The 19,567-nt window shown below is 40.4% G+C and overlaps 1 protein-coding gene across 1 annotated transcript in view; it reads left to right on the top strand.

Moving 5' to 3' along the window:
• The window catches only part of GABRA1 (gamma-aminobutyric acid type A receptor subunit alpha1), a 190,157-nt gene that overhangs the window by 138,082 nt on the left and 32,508 nt on the right, over positions 1 to 19,567 (top strand). The gene's annotated exons all lie outside the window — the stretch shown is intronic.

The raw sequence follows: 19,567 nt of genomic DNA on the forward strand, positions 1-19,567 counted from the left end.
GCGTCAAGGCAATCTCCTTTTTCATATTTCCTGTTTTCTGATTTAATACATGACTGATGCTATTTTGAGATATTCACCTGAATTGATTCACCAAAAATTCTAATTTGTATTTGACCCAAACCCCTGGAAAATTTGGGTCGAATTAGATGCATTTAGAATCAATTTGCTCATCTCAAAGATATTTGTCTGGAAAAACCTTTTTTTAGAGAGTAGCTTTGTGAAGGTAGAAAGAAAAGTGATATAACATTGTAAAAGCCTAATTTTTAGCCAGTAATGGATTCATTATTTCTACCAGAAGATCTTTTGTAAGAGGATGTTCACATCTTCTGTACTAATGGAATGCAGCTTGTACAATATTGGCACCAAATGACAAGAGATGAAAAGAAAGTAAAGAGAGGCTACAGTGTGTTTGTCTTTGAAGTTCTGCTTTTATGAGGCAATTCTATGGAATGAAAGATTATGCTACTTTATGGTCCATAATACATTGCTTGCATTATATTTGGTTTTCTAGTGTGTAACACTACAGCATGCATGTTACGGTAGTACATTTTCATATAATAAACATCAGTTAAAGAAAATCTTATGTTAGAGGTGCATGATTATACTTATGTTCACTTAAATTCAATGCGAAGTTTGCCAAGAAACTTGATTTGTTCAAAATTAATGTGTCACGAATCACTATAAATCAGGTATATCCAGGCCACTTTGCCCTAGGGTACAGTCACATGGAGCAACTGTGCTGTGAGCTGGTTGCGGCCATGCTGCAGTGAAGAACCGTGCAGCCAATTAGGCGACAGCTGCCTTTCATTTAATAATGAAAACCACGCTGTCAGTCAGTCTTCATTATTAATGGCTGTACTGCACCTTTAATGCACCTTTAAATAGGGGCAGTTGCTGGTATGGGGTTTGGCTGTTTTTTTATTTTTTTATTAAGTTTATTTATTCAATTTTATCCTTTACAACACCAAGTTGATATCAAATACAATGCCAGATCCGAATGCAACCATCCATACATATTCTGCTGACATAGCAGATATAATAAGTTATATATCACTTTGAACAGAAAGAGAAAGACAAATCCAATACATAATACATAGTCTGTGCTATTATAAAAAGGTGATCTCACTCCCTGTTCATTTCCATATTGCATTGGACTCAGATCTCCCACTGTCTGTCCGGACTTATCAACCGTTCCACTTCCCCCCCACCACCCCACCACATAAGGTCATCTCGGTGGACATTGCCAATGATCGCCTCAGTCCCTCCCCCCTCCCTCGCTCCGCCTCCTCCCCGGGCGGCAACGACGCTCATATAGCGCCCGCCGTCTATGCCTTGTATCTCTCAATCTTTGCCAGAAGGCCTTTCCATTCCCTGATACTGGGTGCTCTATTTGGCTGGTTTGATGGGGGGACAATATGCATATTCTTGCTGTTCTTGTCTGCAATCTCCTACAGGTTATTTGACAGAATGCTCTGAATATTAATCAGCTCTGGCATACCCACTTACAACCCCAGCACTCTCCTGGCCTACAGGTGGAAGCTCTTCTTCTGTCATCTGCTTTTCCTCCTTTTTCACATCATCTAATAATGATGAGAATATGTCACCAGGAATATCCAGTTCCTCCTCTCTCTGAATCTTGCTGGCTTTTCTAGGACATGGAGACTTTGAAGGATGATTTGGAAGAAGTAAAGCCAGCAAAAGATGATGATGGTCATTATTAAGACCTGGCCCCCCTAAGGGCTGCAGACTGGCTGGTATTGGTTGGCATGCTAGCACTGGAATAATAAAGACTTCAATCTTATTGGTATTGAATTACATTTACAGTTGATATAGGAATAAGTAAATATATTAATAAATAAATAAAACTGATGCAGAATAAGTCCCCCTGTACTTTCCCTATACTCTCCCTGAACTCTCCCATTCCAATATTTTTCTATTACTCCTTTTCAGCAACTCTGTCCCTAGTGCATGAGTGCTTACTGCATGTCTCCCTATGTTCAGTTCACAGGACAATGGGTTGAATGTGCAGGAAGAGGCTTTTATTGGGCTTTAACATCACAGGGAATGGCTATCTGCAGATTGGCTGGCTACATTGCATTATGGGTAGAAATGAGTGAAGTTCTTGAAAATTCAATTTGGCTGCTTCACCAAATTTTACAAAAAAAGTTGCTTTGTGAAGAATTACTTCATCGCAAAGCACATTTCTTTGTAATTAGTAGGTGCAATGACAAAAAATAGCAATTGCACAGCTCTCCGGCATTGTACCCCTTCAGATGCTGCATTCAACGCTGATGGCTGCATTGGACATTCATATTAAGGGCTATAATAAAATAAATAAAATAAAATTATACTTAACTTATCCATTTGATCGTGAAGAGCCTGCCACTGGCATCTTGATTGAAGATCCAGTGCAAAATCTTGCACTGCGCATGACGACATCACGCGGGATCTTCAATCAAGATGGAGGGGGTAAGCTCCTCCTGTTTAAACAGATGAGGTGAGTAAGATTTTTTTTACCCCATTTCAGGGAAAATCGATTTGTTGCCACAGAGCATGAGGAAATTTAGCTTTGCGGCAAATCAAATTTTCCATGAAATTCAGATCTAAATCCACTTTGGACACTTTGATTCAATGAACACTAATTATGAGTGATCTTGCTTTCATGGGCTTGTCTCCTCTACACTTAATTTCGCTTTGCAACACGTGAAGCCACCGTTTTAGCATAAAAACTGATTCATTACCACGAAGCACAAGGAAATTTGGATTTGTTGCGAATCAAAGTTTTCCTAAACTTTGGACTGAATTACGCTTTGAATACTTTGATTCACTCAATGCTAATTATACTGAGAGGAGTAGCACTGCATAGGCACTACTTATCTTCTCATGCCGAAGCAGTTACAGATTGCATTTTAGGAAATCAATTTCTTATGCCAACCACTTTTTGATTTAAAACTGAGGTTCCTCAGCAGCTGCAGTGTCAACTATACAGTATTGTGTCCATTCTTCTGCAAAATCTCTGGCTACTGCAGTCCTTTTTCAAAAGGATGAAGTCAATTTATATTACCATATTTAACGAATTGTGAACATGAAGCTCTCTCTATAAAATAGGTTCTGCAGCAGATTCAGTAGATATTACGTAGCACCCTGCTACAGTATAAATTATTAAGAATAAGTCAGTGACTTGTGAATCTATATTCTAAAATCTAAAACAGATTGAAAAACGTCTGTTTAGTAAGCAGGATTCAGTACAGATTCTGAATTAAACATTGATTCTGTAGTGTAGAGTAGGATATAGCGTTAACACACACACCAAAAGTCAATCAGAAGCCAATGATTAGAGTTGTCCTTGCGGTTCGCCCGGCGGTCGTTTCGCAGCAAACTTTGCTCGTTCGCGATTCGCCAAACATGCGAACATATGGTGATATTCGCATGCGCCATATTTTTTTGCATAGCGTCGAACTTTGACCCATGACACATCCATCAGGTGGGACAGGACAGCCAATTGAGACAGATCTGCACATGGACACACCCCCTACCCTTTAAATAAACCCGATCTGGGTGCCATTTTACATTAAGTCTTTTACCAGTGTAGGGAGAGGTTGCTGTGTGGACCAGGGACAGACTGTTAGAGAGTATAGAGATACCAAACGCTAGATTATAGTGCATTTAAATTGTCCAGCAGTTGTGTGCAGTTCTGCTGCGATACTACAGTTATACAGAGGGACAAACGCTATCGAAATAACTAATTGCAACTGGTGTGATATACCAGTTGCCTCCCAAAAAAACTGATTGAGGGGTGTGATATACCTATAATATACTTTCCATATAGTGCATTTGTATTGTGCAGCAGTTGTGTGCGGTTCTGCTGAGATACCGCAGCTATACAGAGGGACAAAAGCTATTGGAACAAATAATTTCAACTGGTGTGATATACCAGTTGCCCTCCCAAAAAACTGATTGAGACAGGGGTGTGATATACCTGCAATATAATTTCCATATAGTGCATTTGTAATTTGCAGGAGTTGTGTGTGGTTCTGCTGAGATACTGCAGCTATACAGAGGAACAAACGCTATTTGAACAAATAATTTCAACTGGTGTGATATACCAGTTACCCCCCAAAAAACTGATTGAGGCAGTGGTGTGATATACATATAATATAATTTCCATATAGTGCATTTGTAATATGCAGGAGTTGCATGCGATCTGCTGAGTTACTCCAGCTATACAAAGTGACAAACGCTATTTGAACAAATAATTTCAACTGGTGTGATATAACATTTGCCCCCCAAAAAAACTGATTGAGGCAGGGGTGTGATATACTTATAATATACTTTCCGTATAGTGTAATTGTAATTTGCAGGAGTTCTGTGCGGTACTGCTGAAATACCCCACCTATACAGAGGGACAAACGCTATTGGAACAAATAATTTCAACTGGTACGATATACCAGTTGCCCCCCCAAAAAAACTGATTAAGTGGTTTGATATACTGGCTTTCAGCAAATAATCATTAACCAGTTCTATATACCTGCTTCCACAAATACTGCTCTTGTATAGGGACTTTGTCACTGGGTCATTTTGAAAATGAAAGGCAGAGGAAGAGGCCAGCCATTTTGCAGGGGAGGTAGGGGTCGTGCAGGTGCAACAGGCCGGAGCCTAAGTGGGAAGTTTGAGAATGTGCGTGCGATTATGTCAAATGACGCACAAGAGTTGGTTGAGTGGCTCACTCAGCCTTCCGCTTCTGCACCCTCTTCATCCTCTGTATCTGCACCCTCCTCACTCTCTGCTGTGTGCACCCCCAAAGACACCACCACCACCATAGCCCCTCCACTCGAGTCAGAGAAAGTATTTTCCCATTTAATTCCCAGACCTTACCAATGCGCAGCCATTCTTGGCATCGGATGAGGAAGAGAAGGTAGCAACGGCCACCACACAGCGGTCTGACGACAGTACCCAGATCATCCCAAGGAGGGTGGTCCCCCCTGTTGCTGCCTACTGCGAGATCTCTAATGTCAGTGGTGTCAGCATCACAGAGGGCTGTCAGAATGCAGCATTTCTAGGCCTTGCTATGAGAGATGCTGCATTCTGCTGTTGCGGGCGCTGGCAGCGGAATTTCCACCCACAGAGGAACAGTTGCGAGTACCAATTCTACAGTGCATGCAAGAAGAGGGCGGTTTGAAGATGTGTTGGTCACTTCAGATATTAGATCATTCTTGCAAGCAACCCATCGACAGCCGCCCTCTGAATCCAGCCTCAGGGAACGCCTAGACTGACAGGTGTCCGACAACATCGGGTTAACGGCCGATGTGGACGCTCTGAGAAGAGAGGAACCCCTGGACTACTGGGTGTGCAGGCTTGACCTGTGGCCAGAGCTGGAACAATTTTCCATGGAACTCTTGGCTTACCCCTTGTCGAGTGTCCTGTCCGAAAGGATGTCCTGCGCAGCAGGGGGGATCGTGAACAATAAGCGCATTTGCCTAGCTCATGACAGTGTGGATTACCTGGAAATAAAACGATGAATCCAGCATCGAAGTTGAAAATATTGTGGGTTTTTTTATTCGGTGTAGTACTGATCCATACAGTGACAGCATCACCTCAGTGTTCCAAGTGAACGTCTACGCGTTTCGAGCAAACATGTTCTTAGTCGCAACTGATCAGAAATCCAAATGGCCATGGCTATATAGTCTAGTCACAACCTCTCCTCCCATCTCCAGGTGGTGATTAGAAGGAGCAGATTGCGGCACACCCAAGCCAGAGCCAGTAGGAAAATCTGAAATTAACATTGGTGTAAATTAAATATCTATAAAACCAAATATGTGCACTTAAAATGTGTACTATTCAGGCTCCTGGGTCTAAGTCAGGAATAACAAAATAAATATGCCAATCTCATACAAAAAAATAAACGAGATAATAGTAAAAAATAAATTCCTGAAAAACCGCATGGTCTGAACAGTGGCTTCCAATGTTAAAAACAGAACAAAAAAATGTCTCCCACGCTGGCTTCATCATTGTCCTCTTCACTTTTCACATCTGCTCCAAAGAGAACCCAGGCAAGTACCTGGCTCAAATATACCGGGTTCACACGGTGGAGCAGTCATCCCTGCAAAACTTGCGGCTATGTTCTGCCCACCAAAATGTTCCAGAACTCAGAACATATTTCAACCTTCTCCATTAAGTCTTATATAAATTGTAACACCACTGGGGTGATTTATGTTATCAGATGTACACAATGCGACCTCATTTATGTGGGAAGTACTATAAGAAAGTTGAAAAACAGAATCTTGGAACATCTGAATTATGTTACTAACTCTTCGTATGTCAATATTTTGAATGCAGCTAGGCATTTTATTTTGATGCATGATAGGAGCTTACAAACTTTTTCTGCCTTTGGAATTGAGCGAGTTTTTCCTTCTATTCGAGGGGGCAATTTCCAAAGGCGATTAATACAAAGGGAAGCCTTTTGGATTCTTCGATTAAAAACGAGGCATCCGAATGGCTTGAACCTGAAAAAAGAACTCATGTATCTGTATTAGGATTTAGTCCATTCCTGGTGTGCCTACATATTTATTATGTTATTTCACTCAGAAGAGCAGTTATGAAGATATATTTGCCATGTTTGATTTGCATTTTTTTTGTTCTGTTTTTAACATTGGAAACCACTGTTCAGACCATGCGGTTTTTTCAGGAATTTATTTTTTACTATTATCTCGTTTATTTTTTTGTATGAGATTGGCATATTTATTTTGTTATTCCTGACTTAGACCCAGGTGCCTGAATAGTACACATTTTAAGTGCACATATTTGGTTTTATAGATATTTAATTTACACCAATGTTAATTTCAGATTTTCCTACTGGCTCTGGCTTGGGTGTGCCGCAATCTGCTCCTTCTAATCACCACCTGGAGATGGGAGGAGAGGTTGTGACTAGCCTACATAGCCATGGCGATTTGGATTTCTGATCAGTCATGACTAAGAACATATTTGTTGGAAACGCGTAGACGTTCACTTGGAACACTGAGGTGATGCTGTCACTGTATGGATCTGTACTACACCGAATAAAGGAACCCACAATATTTTCAACTTCGATGCTGGATTCATCGTTTTATTTCCATAATTTCACGGTCTTACTAAGGTCTCCGTGCATCAGGGAAGTCGACTCAAGGGATAGAGGCAGCAGGTGAGCTGGATATTATCCACAACATGAATTATACATGAAGTTTTTTCCGAGTCTCCCTGCCTATCCCCTTCCAAAGTTGGTTCCGTCGGATCCGAAAGCAGTGCACATTACAGCGTCTTTACCTCTAGACTGTTCTTTTACAAATCTAAGCAAGGCTTTTGTATCTGCACTTGACCTCAAAACCAAAGCGGACCAGGTTTTTTCCACGGATGACATGCCTATACAAAGTCAACTAAGCATGAACAACCTTGGGTTTGAATTGGAAAAACTTCTATTACATGAAATTAGATTGTGGTGGGACCATACTACTCTCACTAAATATCTAGAAAAATCGATGATACCCAGGGGTCTAAGACTCAAGAAGATTCCTACTGTTGTTTTCTCTGATTCTTTCGTGGAAGAATGGAATAACACTCTTACTGACTGTTCGCTTAAATTGATGTCTTTGATTGTTGAACAGGAGGGTCTCATGCTAGCAGGCTTGCAAATGGAAATTGATGAGTGTAAATTGAATTTCAAACAATATGAATCTCTCCCTGAGTATGAAGCCCTTCAACAAAAAATTGCTACATCTGTTCACCAACTTGAAGAAAGTATCACCGAAATTAAGCATAGAAAGTTTCAGAGATACTTATATGATTATCATAACAAACAGGTGTATGAGTGGGGGAGGAGAGAACAAATGCGCAACACACCAAGATCCATCCTTAAGAAATCGAAAAATAAACACAAGTCTCCATCTAGAACTCGGACTGTCAGTTTTTCCTCAGAATCTGAATGTCTGCAATCTAATTCTGAATATGATGATCCCTCGACTGAACATGAAGCCGATACTTTGTCTAATAAGATTTTGTATTACAAAAAATCAAAAAATAAAGGCAAAGGTGAAAAAATTTCAAAAAACGATCCAGAAGAGGGGGCCGCAAACACAAGAAAGCCGCATATCATGGCCACGCGGCATCACAAGAAATGAACCCCATTGTGGGTACTGTTAATGATTTTGAAGTTATTAATTTATCAGATGAGTTGTTCACTGATAATCAAATTGACATATTGAGACTTGGTTTGAATTTTGCTCCGACCCATGATTTTGATCTGTTTTCAACTCTCATGGATATAAATACATTTATTAGAGACCTTACGGTCAAGAGACATTTTCATGGGTCTGAGAATATGTCTAACCAGCTCTCACATCCACAACATTGTAATAAGTTCACCAGTATGTCTTTTACTGAACAATTGTCCTTGGTCAATTTGATCGAGCTTCAGTCAGATTTGGATGGTAGCACTGCGACTTCCGAGGCTCCAGATTTTCGAACCGGGAACTCGCGATTCTACCCTCTGAATTCACGCACACCAGGAATGGACCTTTTCCAAGAGGTTGTTGAGAAACGGCTTCTCTCTGTACAAAGAAAAGTTAGCTCCCAATGAAATAATCTGTCTAAATCCCAAAGAAATGCCCTTCTTGAACTAAGAGATAAAGAGAATATTATTGTTCTGGATACCTCCACTTACAAACAATTGAAAAATGATCCAATTGCTGATTTTCAGACACAATATCTTGCTCTTTTGGATAAGGGCAAAGATTTAGGCTACTTTAGCCATAAACAATTTTTGTACCTACAAGTGGAGTCACCCATTACACCCATCATACATGCTTTACCCAAAATTCACAAAGGGTTAAATCCACCCCCATTGCGCCCCATTGTCTCTGGCATAGGCTCTCTGACTGAAAAATTAGGAGAGTGGTTGGACGCGATTTTACAGCCCCTTGTCAAACGAGCACCAGGTTATATTAAAGACTCTGGAGAGATTTTAAGAAGTTTCTATCAGAAAGAGTGGTCTCACAGTTTCACCTGGCTCACTAGTGATGTTTCTTCGCTTTACCCTTCCATCCCCCACGACGTGGCTTTATTCGCACTGGAATTTCATTTGCATAAGTACAGCCGTCATAAGTTGTATTTCATACATTATGTTATAGAAGTCACAGAATTTTTACTGGCTCATAATTATTTTTCTTTTGACGGTCTGTTCTTTTTGCAAATACGGGGAGTTTCGATGGGGGCTAAATTTTCCCCTTCCCTAACGAATTTAACTATGTCGTACTGGGAGGAAAGGTGTATATATATACCACTGACAACCCTTTTGCAGCGGCATTGGATTGGTATGGCAGGTACATCGATTACTTGCTCATTATTTGGAGCGGCGGTGTGCCTGCCATACCTGATTTTATGCACTATCTTAATGATAATCCTTACAACTTGAGATTCACTCACTCACAGGACAGGTCTACGATTAATTTTCTCGATTAAACTCTCACGGGTATCCCCTGTTCGAATATACACTCAACTTGTTCTGTTTTTAACATTGGAAACCACTGTTCAGACCATGCGTTTTTTTCAGGAATTTATTTTTTACTATTATCTCGTTTATTTTTTTGTATGAGATTGGCATATTTATTTTGTTATTCCTGACTTAGACCCAGGAGCCTGAATAGTACACATTTTAAGTGCACGTATTTGGTTTTATAGATATTTAATTTACACCAATGTTAATTTCAGATTTTCCTACTGGCTCTGGCTTGGGTGTGCCGCAATCTGCTCCTTCTAATCACCACCTGGAGATGGGAGGAGAGGTTGTGACTAGCCTATATAGCCATTGCCATTTGGATTTCTGATCAGTCACGACTAAGAACATGTTTGTTCGAAACGCGTAGACGTTCACTTGGAACACTGAGGTGATGCTGTCACTGTATGGATCTGTACTACACCGAATAAAGGAACCCACAATATTTTCAACTTCGATGCTGGATTCATCGTTTTATTTCCATAATTTCACGGTCTTACTAAGGTCTCTGTGCATCAGGGAAGTCGACTCAAGGGATAGAGGCAGCAGGTGAGCCAGATATTGTCCACAACAGTGTGGACTACCTCACATTTCTAAAAATAAATGAGGAATGGATCTTGGAGGAATTCAACACCTGTGTCGACCACGTTTAATGGAATTTCCTCATGCCAGCCCACACATATCCGCCATCACCAATAACAAATAATGGTCCCTGTCTTGTGTAAATACAGCGGTATGAAAGGCCTTTTCTGTCCAATGAATGCCTAATATTTGGGACCTCGGAGGAATTCAACACCTGTGACAACTGCTTGTTATCCGATTTGAACAATTATCTTTTGGGGTTTTTACAAGAAGTGGGATTTTGTTAGCCATGTTTTTAATCCAATTATATATTTTTTTTTGTTTTTTTAAATGTATTTGACATCTATTTGTAATGGCCTGCATTAAAATTTATATCTAATGACCTTCCAAAATACTTCCAGTCACATAATTACTTGTTCTTTTCTGTCCGGTGAATGCCTAATATTTGGGGCCTGTACTACACTGGCCTGCAGTAAAATTGATATCCTTTGACCATCTAATATACCTCCAGCCACATAATCACTTGATCATTTATGTACGTTGAATGCATAATTTTTGGGGCCTGTAATATAACTGGCATGGCCAACAGTAAAATTGTTATACGGTGACCGTCTAAAGTACCTAAAGCCACATTATGAATTGTTCTTTTCTGTCTGGTGATTTCCTAATGTTTGGGGCCTGTACTACACTGGCCTGCAGTAAAATTGATATTGAATGACCTTCTAATATACCTAGAGCCACATAATTACCTGTTCTTTTCTGTCCGGTGAATGCCTAATGTTTGGGACCTCGGAGGAATTCAACCCCTGTGACAACCGTGTGTTATTAAATTTCAACTATTATCATTTGGGGCTTTTTCAAGAAGTGGGATTTCGTTAGCCATGTTTTTAATCAAATTTTATATTTTTTGTTCTTTTAAACATATGTATTTGACACCTATTTGTACTGGCCTGCAGTAAAATGTATATCTAATGATCGTCTAATATACCTCCAGCCACATAATTGCTTGTTCTTTTCTTTACGGTAAATGCCTAATGGTTGCGGCCTGTACTACACTGGCCTGCAGTAAAATTGATATTGAATGGTCGTCTAATATACCTCCAGCCACATAATCACTTGATCATTTATGTACATTGAATGCTTAATTTTGGTGTCCTGTAATGTAACTGGCCAACAGTAAAAATGTTATACGGGGACCGCCTAATGTACCTCCAGCCACATTATGAATTGTTCTTTTCTGTCTGATGAATGCCTAATGTTTGGGGCCTGTACTACACTGGCCTGTAGTAAAATTGATATTGAATGACCTTCTAATATACCTCCAGCCACATTATTACTTGTTGTTTTCTGTCTGGTGAATGCCTAATGTTTAGGACCTAGAAGGAATTCAACAACTTTGATTACCGCGTGTTATCCAATTTCAGCTCTTATCATTTTTTATTTTTTTCAAGAAGTGGGATTCATGTTTTTAATCTAAATTTTATATTTTGTGTTCTTTTAAACATATGTATTTGAAATCTATTAGTACTGGCCTAGAGTAAAATTGATATCTAATGACCGTCTAATATACCTCCAGCCACATAATTACTTGTTATTTTCTGTCTGGTGAATGCCTAATGTTTGGGGCCTGTACTACACTGGCCTGCAATAAAATTTATATTGATTGGCCGTGTAATATAACTCCAGTATATAAATGCATCATTTTTGGAGCCTGTAATCTAACTGGCAAACAGTAAAATTGTTATACGGTGACCGCCTAATGAACCTCCAGCCACATTATCAATTGTTATTTTCTGTACGTTGAATTAATAATTTTTGGGGCTTGTAGTCCACTGGCCTGCAATAAAATTTATATACATTAACCGTCTAATATACCTCCAGCCACATAATTACTTGATCAATTATGTACATTGTATTGAATGACCTTCTAATATACCTCCAGCCACATAATTACTTGTTCTTTTCTGTCTGGTGAATGCCTAATGTTTAGGACCTAGAAGGAATTCAACAACTTTGATGACCGCGTGTTATCCAATTTCAGCTCTTGTCATTTTTTTTTTTCAAGATGTGGGATTTCGGCCTGCAGTAAAATTTGTATTGAATGACCTTTTAATATACCTCCAGCCACATAATTACTTGTTCTTTTCTGTCCGGTGAATGCCTAATGTTTGGGACCTCGGAGGAATTTAACACCTGTGATGACCACGTGTTATCCAATTTCAACTATTATAAAAAAAAATTTTTCAAGATGTAGTAAAACGTTAGCCATATTTTTTAGCAAATTTTATATTTTTTGTTCTTTTAAACATATGTATTTGACATCTATTTGTACTGGCCTGCACTAAAATTGATATCTAATGACCGTCTAATATACCTTCAGCCACAAAATTACTTGTTCTTTTCTGTCCGGTGAATGCCTAATGTTTGGGGCCTGTATTACACTGGCCTGCAGTAAAATTGATATCCTTTGACCGTTTAATATACCTCCAGCCACATAATCACTTGATCATTTATGTACGTTGAATGCATAATTTTTGTGGCCTGTAATATAACTGGCCAACAGTAAAATTGTTATACGGGGACCGTCTAATGTACCTACAGACACATTATCAATTGTTCTTTTCTGTCCGGTGATTTCCTAATGTTTGGGGCCTGTACTACACTGGCCTGCAGTAAAATTGATATTAAATGACCTTCTAATATACCTCCAGCCACATAATTACTTGTTCTTTTCTGTCTGGTGAATGCTTAATGTTTAGGACCCAGAAGGAATTCAACACCTGTGACGACAGCTTGTTAACCAATTTCAACTATTATCTTATTTTTTTTTTTTTTCAAGAAGTGGGATTACGTTAGCCATGTTTTTAATCCAATTTTATATATATATTATTCTTTTAAACATATGTATTTGACATCTATTATTACTGGCCTGCAGTAAAATTGATATCTAATGACTGTCTAATAAACCTTCAGCCACTTAATTACTTGTTCTTATCTGTCCGGTGAATACCTAATGTTCGGGACCTAAGAGGAATAAACACATGTGACGACCGCGTGTTATCCAATTTCAACTATTATTTTTTTTTTTTTTTCAAGAAGTGGGATTTCGTTAGCCATGTTTTTAATTTTATATTTTTTGTTCATTTAAACATATGACATCTATTTGTACTGGCCTTCAGTAAAATTGATATCTAATGACCGTCTAATATACCTCCAGCCACATAATTACTTGTTCTTTTCTGTCCGGTGAATGCCTAATGTTTGCGGCCTTTACTACACTGGCCTGCAGTAAAATTTATATTGATTGGCCGTCTAATATACCTCCAGCCACATAATCACTTGATCATTTAAGTACGGTGAATGCATAATTTTTTGGGCCTGTAATCTAACTGGGAAACAGTAAAATTGTTATACGGTGACCGCCTATTTTACTTCCAGCCACATTATCAATTGTGCTTTTCTGTACGTTAAATAAATAATTTTTGGGACCTGCAGTTCACAGGCCTGCTGTAAACTTGATAACCATTGAATGTCTAATATACCTCCAGCCATATAATCACTTGATCATTTATGTACGTTGAATGCATAATTTTTGGGGCCTGTAATCTAATTGGCCAACAGTAAAATTGATATACGGTGACTGCCTAATGTACCTCCAGCCACATTATGAATTGTTCTTTTCTGTCCGATGAATGCCTAATGTTTGGGGCCTGTACTACACTGGCCTGCAGTAAAATTTATATTGAATGACCTTCTAATATACCTCCAGCCTAATAATTACTTGTTCTTTTCTGTCTGGTGAATGTCTAATGTTTGGGACCTCGGAGGAATTTAACACCTGTGACGACCGCGTGTTTCAACTATTGTCATATTTTTTTTTCTCCAAGAAGTGGGATTATGTTAGCCATGTTTTTAATCCAATTTGATATTTTTTGTTCTTTTAAACATATGTATTTGACATCTTTTTATACTGGCCTGCAGTAAAATTGATATCCATTGACCGTCTAATATACCTCCAGCCACATAATCACTTGATCTTTTATGTACGGTGCATGCATAATTTTTGGGGCCTATAATCTAATTGTAAAACAGTAAAATTGTTATACGGTGACCGTCTAATTTACTTCCAGCCACATTATTAATTGTGCTTTTCTGTACGCTAAATAAAAAATTTTTGGGGCCTGCAGTCCACACTTGATATCTATTGAACATTGTGAGGGGTAGCTTTCTTGTAGGGGGATCATTCACACTGATACGGCTTCAGGACACCAGGTTTTAGGTCCAAACAGTGCATTTATTGTGATACACCAGCACAAGCAAAATGAAAAAATAATAAACACTCGCCCGTCCAGGCTCTAACTAAACATAATATTCCTGACTCACCTAAGTCCCTGTTCACACCCTGTGAACACATACGGCTTTCTCAGCCAATGTCCCACAGCCTTCTGGCTGTACAGAGCACAGTACGCCCAATGTCTCCAGTCCAGTGTCTCTTGGGGAATAGTGGTCTCTCAGCCCTCCTGGCTTGGACCACATAGAGCCTACAGGCCTCTGTCCAAAGGCAACACACTTCCCCAAAATTCAGGCTAGCGCCTAGCCTCGTGGCCCCTCACCCCACACGGCTGAGACCACTGACACAGAGCCTCACCAGGACTCTGCTTCACCAAACACTCCAGAGTGAGCCTCACCCAAGTTCCAGTAGAAGGATTAAATAGGATCCCTGGACATGAGCATGCCCTAAGTCCCGGACTGGAGCATGGGGAACAGGCACCCACCCAACACATTGCCTCTTCCCAGTAAAAGCCCGCCCTGAAATAGCTGAACCAGCTACACTATCTATATGGTGTACGTTGAATGCATGTTTTTGGGGGCCTGTAATCTAACTGGCCAACAGTAAAATTGTTATACGATGACCTTCTAATGTATCTCCAGCCACATTATGAATTAATCTTTTCTGTCCGGTGAATGCCTAACGTTTGCGGCTTGTACTACACTGGCCTGCAGTAAAATTGATATTGAATGACCTTCTAATATACCTCCAACCACATAATTACTTGTTCTTTTCTGTTCGTTGAATGCCTGTTTGGGACCTCGGCGGAATTTAACACCAGTGACGACCGCGTGTTATCCAATTTCAACTATTATCATTTGGGGTTTTTACAAGAAGTGGGATTTTGTTAGCCATGTTTTTAATCCAATTTAATATTTTTTGTTCTTTTAAACATATGTATTTGACACCTATTTGTACTGCCCTGCAGTAAAATTGATATCTAATGACCATCTAATATACCTCCAGCCACATAATTACTTGTTCTTTTCTGTCCGATGAATGCCTAATGTCTGGGGCCTGTACTACACTGGCCTGCAGTAAAATTTATATTGAATGGCCGTCTAATATAACTCCAGGCACATAATCACTTGATCATTTATGTACGGTGAATGCATAATTTTTGGGGCCTGTAATCTAACTGGCCAACAGTAAAATTGTTATACGGTGACCGCCTAATGTACCTCCAGCCACATTATCAATTGTTATTTTCTGTACGTTGAATTAATAATTTTTGGGGCTTATAGTCCACTGGCCTGCAATAAAATTTATATACATTAACCGTCTAATATACCTCCAGCCACATAATTACTTGATCAATTATGTACATTGTATTGAATGACCTTCTAATATACCTCCAGCCACATAATTACTTGTTCTTTTCTGTCTGGTGAATGCCTAATGTTTAGGACCTAGAAGGAATTCAACAACTTTGATGTCTAACTGGCCAACAGTGAAATTGTTATACGGGGACCGCCTAATGTACCTCCAGCCACATTATGAATTGTTATTTTCTGTACGGTGTATGCCTAATGTTTGGGGCCTATACTACACTGGCCAACAGTAAAATTGTTATACGGTGACCGCCTAATGTTCCTCCAGCAACATTATCAATTTTTCTTTTCTGTCTAGTGAATGCCTAATGTTTGGTGCCTGTACTACACTGCCCTGCAGTAAAATTGATATTGAATGAGATTCTAATATACCTCCCCCACATAATTACTTGTTCTTTTTTGTCCGGTAAATGCCTAATGTTTGGGACCTCTGAGGAATTCAAAAACTGTTGGTGACGACCACGTGTTATCGAATTTCAACTATTATCATACTGGCCTGCAGTAAAATTGATATCCAATGACCATCTAATATACCTCCAGCCACATAATCACTTGATGTTTTCTGTCAGGTGAATGCTTAATTTTTGGGGCCTGTACTACCGTGGCCTAAAATAAAACTTTTCTAGGCTCCAGCAGGCCACATTTTTGACAGTTTCCCTTAAGACACATAAAAATGGCCCCGATATTTGCCATTGATCCCACTCTGGTATGTCATTGTCCATGTTGTGGGACAATTTGTGCACTTGTAAGTATTTGGTGCCTGCAATAATGACTTGAAGGTTTTTCAGGTTCGCTTGCTATTAAAGTGAATGGGGCCCGCCGCGAACTTGTGGTTCACGAACATTTGAACGCATTTGCGCAAACGCGTTTGCGAATAGTCCCGGCTGATGTTCGTCCATCACTACCAATGATTACAGCATATACTACCATGTGTGGAGTGGACAATTATAAAACAATATTGAGCAGTCAATCTGCTGGATGAGAGAATGTGACTAATTAAGGAGGTCCTGTTACCTCCCCTGATATGTCTGTTTTAGTCATATTGATGCCTATTTTTCACCATTTGTGCATCCATTTTCTGGCCATCTGTCTGTTTTTAATGGTCGTTTTGCATCCGTTTTCATGGCCATTAAAAATTACCGTAAAAAATTTATGATTTTTATTTTTTTAAAATCCCAACACCCCCAGTATACATAATGTCCCCCCTACTGGCCCTCCACAGTAGTAATGTTCCCTATAGTGGCCCCCAGCAGTAATAATATTTCCCATAGAGGTTCGCAGTGGTAATAATATCTAGGGTTGTCCCGATACCGATACTAGTATCGGTATCGGGACCGATTCCGAGTTTTCTCGGCGGTACTCAGCCGCCGATACCCCGCCCCGATACATAAATAGAATACTATGGGCGTAACTATGGGCGGGGCCCGGTGCAGTCACTGTACTCTTACACCGGGCCCCGCCGCTCACCAAAGTATTTATAAACGTGAATCCTTATCCTGTTTACTAACGCTGCCCTCTCCCATGTTCCCATGTCCCCCCTGTATCCCCATAGCACTTACTTAAGCTTCCATAGCAGGCAGAGCAGACGGCAGCAGTAACGTCACTCACTGACGTAGAGCGCCTGCTCCGCCCACTTTATGAGTGAAGCAGGCGGAGCAGACGCGCGACGTCAGTGAGTGACGTTACTGGTGCCGTCCGCTCTGCCTGCTATGGAAGCTTAAGTAAGTGCTGTGGGGATACAGGGGGGACATGGGAACATGGGAGAGGGCAGCGTTAGTAAACAGGATAAGGATTCACGTTTATAAATACTTTGGTGAGCGGCGGGGCCCGGTGTATTGGGGGACACTGTTATGAGGGGGATCTGTGGATGACATATAGCAGTGTCATCCACAGATCCTCCCCATAACAGTTCCATCCACAGATCCCCTATAACAGCACCATCCACAGATCCCCCACCAAATAACAATGCCATCCTCAGATCCCCCCACCCCATAACAATGCCATCCACAGATATCCCACCCCATAGCAGTACCATCCACAGATCCCCATAACAGTGCCATCCACAGATCCCCCATAACAGTGCCATCCACAGATCCCCATAACAGTGCCATCCACAGATCCCCATAACAGTGCCATCCACAGATCCCCCATAACAGCACCATCCACAGATCCCCATAACAGCGCCATCCACAGATCCCCCATAACAGTGCCATCCACAGATCCCCCATAACAGTGCCATCCACAGATCCCCCATAACAGTGCCATCCACAGATCCCCATAACAGTGCCATCCACAGATCCCCATAACAGTGCCATCCACAGATCCCCATAACAGTGCCATCCACAGATCCCCCATAACAGTGCCATCCACAGATCCCCCATAACAGTGCCATCCACAGATCCCCCATAACAGTGCCATCCACAGATCCCCCATAACAGTGCCATCCACAGGTCCCCCATAACAGTGCCATCCACAGATCCCCCACATGACAGTGCGTCATCCACAGATCCCCCAAAACGGTCACATGACATTTAAAAAAAGTATCGGTATTCGGTATCGGTGACTACTTGAAAAAAAGTATCGGTACTTGTACTCGGTCCTAAAAAAGTGGTATCGGGACAACCCTAATAATATCCCCCATAGTGGCCCCCAGCAGTAATAATGTCCCCCTTAGTGGCCCCCCAGTAGTAATAATGTTCCCCAGCTGTAATAATGTCCCCTATACTGGCCCCAACAGTAATAATGCCCCCCATAATGGCCCCCAGCAGTAATGTCCCCTATAGTGGGCATCGATATCAGACTTAGTGGCCCCCAATGTCTCCCATAGGGGTTGTCAGCTGTAATGTTTGTTTTTAGCAGAAAAATAAAATACATCAGCCACTTGCACGTGCAGAGGCAGTCGCTCCTCTCTTGATTCTGAAGGACCTGCTAAAAGACCTGTGCTCAAGCATGTTGACTTCACCTCCCAGCATGATCGGGTGGTGACTTCATCATGTTTGAGTGCTGGTCCTTCGGCAGCTGACCACCCCTATGGGAGACATTGGGGACACTAAGGCTGACATTAAAAGGCTATATTGCCATAGTGTACCCATTTTTAATAGACATTAGACGAGTGTAGTCCTGTCTAAGCGGCAGTTAAAAATGGTCCCGTTGTTTTCGGTGGGGTACATCTGGCTGTGAAAACATCCAAAAGGAGGACATGTCTTATTTTTGGCTTGGACAGCCGCTATTTACTGGTCTTTTAAAAAAATGGCCATGTAAATAGCCCCATAGACTGCAAGGGTTCGGAAAATGGCTGTGTGATAGCTCTAAAAAAAATTAAATGGCCATCACACAGCCATTTTTCACTGTCATGTGAATGTAGCCTAATACTTCCTTCCTTCAGCTTATTGATAGAATAATGCCCCTTGCGGACTGCAGGAAGTTGAATCCTTAAAAATCAAACAGTGATGGTTTGTCCGAAGAATAATCAGTATTACTTTCTCAGAAAAAAAAACCTTAAATAATCAGGTTACTCAACCCTTAAAGGACAGGCCAATTTTAGTTTTTGCATCTTTTTTCCCTTATTACCTTCCAAAAGCCACAACGTTTTTACATTTTTCATTGTGGTGTTTCACCGCACGGGAAATTATTTAGATATTTTAAATCGTTTTGACATTTTTAAAAATTATTAATTTTTTTTTATGGCAAATTGGGAACGGGGTGATTTGAAGTTTTGAAATGTTTGAGTTTTTTTTCCATTAAAAATATTTTATTGTGACTTTAAGCCCCCAGTCTTCATAACTGCTTGTTCTAGATTGT

This window comes from Bufo bufo, chromosome 1 (genome assembly GCF_905171765.1).
Source record: "Bufo bufo chromosome 1, aBufBuf1.1, whole genome shotgun sequence".
Taxonomy (NCBI): Eukaryota; Metazoa; Chordata; class Amphibia; order Anura; family Bufonidae; genus Bufo; species Bufo bufo.